This window comes from Oncorhynchus gorbuscha, linkage group LG11 (assembly GCF_021184085.1).
Source record: "Oncorhynchus gorbuscha isolate QuinsamMale2020 ecotype Even-year linkage group LG11, OgorEven_v1.0, whole genome shotgun sequence".
Lineage (NCBI taxonomy): Eukaryota > Metazoa > Chordata > Actinopteri > Salmoniformes > Salmonidae > Oncorhynchus > Oncorhynchus gorbuscha.
Window position 1 is genome coordinate 28,700,961 of NC_060183.1, and position 5,206 is coordinate 28,706,166.

Sequence of the window (5,206 nt, forward strand, 5' to 3'; positions counted from 1 at the left end):
CCACCACTGACAGCTAGACAGCCAAGAGGATGGATTTTATACTTTTACCGGTAAGAGGACCCCCCCACCCCCCCACCCCGCTCACCTCTCCTCTATCTCAAGTACCCTACTTGGCAGTGCCAAATTGGTAGCCCTATTGTGGAGCTACTCACAAAAGCTCTCTGTGAAGTAAACGACATTGACTTTCAAATGACTAACTTCTCAGGGGATCACTGCAGCACACTCAACATTGCGTTAGTCTTTATCATTCCTTTAATGTCTTACTCTACTCTGATACTTCTATGTTATATTCGATAATCAAGGGTTGAGCATGACTATGTTGCGTCCCCAGACATATTTGAATCAGTATTGTGTTGATTCTAAGCATGCTCTCAGCTTAAAGATTCTATGCAAGTTAGATGCTCTGAAAGAGAGAGGTTCCCTCACTCACTCACTCACTCACTCACTCACTCACTCACTCACTCACTCACTCACTCACTCACTCACTCACTCACTCACTCACACACACACACACACACACACACACACACACACACACACACACACACACACACACACACACACACACACACACACACACACACACACACACACACACACACACACACACACACACACACACACACACACACACACACACACACACACACACACACACACACACACACACACACACACACACACTGTCACTCTTCCTAGCTCTTTGTAGATCACCTAGCATGTTTTTCGCGACTGGACGTGTGGGATGCCAACCTTACATAACATGATGGAATCTGGGGGCTTCTCATTGTTAGCATGGCTAAAGAGCTGTAACTCTACCTGTCCCCTGACCCTTCCTCTGATTTGTATCTTCTATCAATCTCCCTCCAAGAATTCCCCAATGCTCTATTCTGATGCTAATACTAATGCTATGCAGCCAGCTATTCCTCTTCAATAGCACTGCAATGTTTCCCAAACTGGTATATGAATGACAGGAGTGTCTCGATCTGCTCCTATCATTTTACACTTGATTAGTGGAAATGGCCTATTCTGTCAGACCGGACGATAGTTGTTAAGAATAGGATTTTTAATTGATGTAGCGTTTCATTACCATGGGTAAAAGGGACATTATCTATCACGTAGTCATCTCATTTCAAGTCCACAACACAAGGCATCGGTTGTGTGGATCCAGCTATGTCTCGATCACACATTATATATAATATATGCCATTTTAGCAGACCCTTTTATCCAAAGCATACATTTTTTACAAATGAGTGACCCAGAATTTGAACCCACCATGCTGGTGTTGTAAGCACTGTGCTCTATCAACTGAGCCATACAGGACCTTCAACAATTAGACATTCGACTGCTTTTGAAGTATTAAAACATTTGACAAACTTAATGTTATGACCAGGGTTGGGGTTCATTCTACGAATTCCATTTGAATTAAATTCCCTCTCACCCTAAATTCCATTTAATTCAATTCAAATTGCAGGTCAGTCATGTTAGATAAATTCCAATAATTCAATTCCCAATTCAATATTATCCTCAACAATTTCACAAATTCAAATTCAATTACCTCCACCTTTCAAGGCTGATCGTGTCACTGTTCAGAAAGCCTAGCTGGAAATATAGAAATTCAAGTTGAAATTATTTAAAACAAAGTTGTATACAAAATGCATGAATTCCATTAACTGGGAAATGCATAAATATTGAATTCCAATACCATTCAAATGTTTTTACAAATCCAATGCAATTCCAATTCTAACAGTCTAATTTCAATAAAAATGTCATAACTTGAAGATTGTGGTAATAAAAAATGCATTCAACGTCATATTGTATTCAAGAATTGAATTGGAATGTCAAACCCTGTAAGGAGCATGGTATGGGCTGCATGGTATGGGCTGCATGGTATGGGCTGCATGGTATGGGCTGCATGGTATGGGCTGCATGGTATGGGCTGCATGGTATGGGCTGCATGGTATGGGCTGCATGGTATGGGCTGCATGGTATGGGCCATCATAATAGCTGACTAAATATGAATGGAGAGAGGGGTCAATTAGGACACTTTCCCCCAGTTCCTCTGTCCTCATACATACAAGAAAGGGACACCAGACCAGGGACAAAAGCTGCCTCGATCTCATTGTGTCCCACTGGGCTCTGTGAAACCCTATATCTCTGAATGATGTGAAATGTCTGTGAAACAAAGTCTCCCATCTCATCTCCACTTTGGAACACTCATTGGTAGTGTGTCTTGTCTTATCAGAGCCTCCATCACAGTTCAGGGATATCCATACATGCCTGTTTGCAGTGTTGTGCCGCTAAGATGGTGTTCTGTTCCCGATACCTTTTAAAGATTCCTCAAATAATGACGATGTCATTATTGTGTGGCGGTCCCTGCTTTTCTCGTGTTTGGTTCAATGAGAGGTACCGATCACTATCAGTCTGTCCGAGTCGGTGACTTGACAGGAATGCTGAAAGGTCTGTACTTTGACATCCTCAGGTATACAGTGTGTACAGTATGTTCCATTAAATCTATGTTCACATAAAATGAGCATTATTTGCATGGTCTAAGATAAATGGGTCCGTTCCAGAGTCAAAGGTAATTCAGGTCTGTATATGGGGAACACACGTTGTGAAATGTTGCATCTGGATTGAGCAGGCAGCATGAAGTAGAGGCAATTTTCAAACATTTAATTTTAGGACATGGTTGTCTCCATGAAACATTCCAATCCAGTTCCGAACACCAGTGGTTTGTTCGTTCTGCAGCCTTTGCTTTGCCTTCGCGTTTGTCAGTTACTCTATTGCCATTCGGCTTTTCCTTTAAAAACCACGCTAGTTAAAATCACAAACATACTGTACAAAACACACAGAAAACAATAAGGGACACAGGAAGTGTGTGTCTTGCAGGCATGTGGACATTTTGTTTCATCATTCAACTAAGCACAAACTGTAATGTGCTCTCACCAAACAAGCTGCTATGTTAGCTCTGCACTAAGGATCCGCTTGGAACATTAGGGCCGTGCTCCACTGCTCAGGCATTGGATTGCATCAACCAATGGGTGAACCTCTGCCAGTTCATGCTGGGTTCATAGACAACAAAAAAAGTGTCCCAAGCTGTCTCAGTGTCACTGCTCGTGTCGCTGAAATGGCCGCACCCTGCAAAGCGCTGTAGTAGCTCTCCACTGCCTGGCTCAAGCAGCAACACTGATATACAAACTCCAGCTCAGAGTGTTATGCTTGTTGATGCCCTCTACACGGGAGGTGTGAATTGCAGGAAATTACCATGTGCCATGTGCTAAGGTAGAAGTCATTAGCCATAGCCATTAGCCCAACAAAGAGAGCATGTTTCAAAGTTCAAGGAATACTAGTTTTCAGGTATACTTATTTAATATTTTTCTATTTTAGTTATTTAGCAGATGCTCTTATCCAGAGTGACTTACAGTTAGTTCATTCATCTTAAGATAACTAGTTGGGACAACCACATATCACAGTCAGAGTAATTGTCCTCATTAAAGTAGCTATCAGAAAAGCTATAAGCAAAGTCAGAGCTAGTTAGGGCTAAAAGAGTCAAGTGCGAGTGTTTTTCTTTGGGGGGGATTATTTAAGATACTCTTTGAAGAGGTAGGGTTTCAGATGTTTTTCGGAAGATGGGCAGGAAAGCTGGTTCCACCACTGGGGTACCAGGAAAGAGAAGAGCTTGGACTGGGCTGAGCGGGAGCTGTCCTCCCATAAGGGGTGGGGGGACTAAGTGACTAGAGGCGGCGGAATCGAGTACTCGGGTTGGGGTATATAGTTTGAGCAGAGCCTGAAGGTAGGCAGGGGCAGTTCCTCTTGCTGCTCCGTAGGCAAGTACCATGGTCTTGCAGTGGATGCAATCTTCAACTTGAAGCCAGTGGAGTGTGTGGGGAGAACGACAAGGTGTTGTAATAGAGAATGATAGGCTGTTGTCCAGGGTCACACTAAGGTTCTTTGAACTCTGGAAGGGGGACACCGTGGAGTTGTCAACTGTGATGGAGAGGTCTTGGAGTGGGCAGGCCTTTCCCGGGAGGAAGAGCAGCTCTGTCTTGTTGAGGTTGTGCTTGAGGCGGTGGGCCGACATCCAAGCTGAGATATCTGCCGGTGACGCAGAAAGAGAAAGTAGTTGAGTGTCATCCCCATAGCAATGAAAGGAGAGACAACGTGAGGATGTGATGGAGCCGAGTGACTTGGTGTATAGAGAGAAGAGGGGACAGATAGAACTGAGCCCTGGGGAACACTAGTAGTGAGAGTACGTGACACAAAGAAGAGCAGTCTTGGTTGAGTGACCAGTCTTGAAGCCTGACTGGTTAGGGTCAAGAAGATCGTTCTGACAGATATAGTCAGAGAGAGTTGGTCAGAGAAAAAAGAAAAATAAAGAAGTGATACCGGTCTTTGACACATATTACATCAGCACCCGTCATGAATCTCCTTTTCTTCCTGAGTCCAACCTCATCCAACCCTCTGATATATTGCTGGAAAAACCAGACATTTCTCTGCTTGGTTTTGTGGGGATGCCTGCAGTAACTTCAAAACTGTTCTAGCCGTCGGATTTTGCTCTGCATAAATATTCTCAATAGCCTCTTTCCTCTGGAAAGTTTGTGACAGCACTTCTCTTGCAGCATCCAACATATTATCAAGAGCATACTTTGGCTTCTGAAGGAGTTATTTATGTGCTACCTGTAAAGCACAGCTCTTGGGTTAGGTACTGTACACCCCCCCCCCATGCTGTCCAGGAGATCAATCAACTTGTCTTGATCTTCGATCTTTAGATCCTCTTTAAGGGCTTTAACAACAAGATCTCTCTCAGAATGACTTAAATATTGTAGGAAGGAATCAAACAAGTGCTCAGTAGACACTAAATGCATTCCAAAAATGAGTGCCTCAGTAAAGGCAGATGCAAGTTGGTTAGCGAAATAGCCATTACCTTTCAATCCCTTTGCCAGTACTCTGCCGATAGATTGCCATTCTTCTTGCCATCTCAGGATGAGGGACGGGACCCTCATATCCTCGCCATCAGCCGCAACGTCAAAAAATTCAGACCCAAAAATTCAGACTCCCCAAAAAATCCAGAGTTAACATCCCTTGAAACACGTTGTGCATGATCTCCTTTCTCATCAACCAAGGTGAACTTTACAAGGAGATCGACAATTTTGGGATTATTTTAATAGCGAATTGATCTCTATAAGTAGATTGACTCTATGTATTT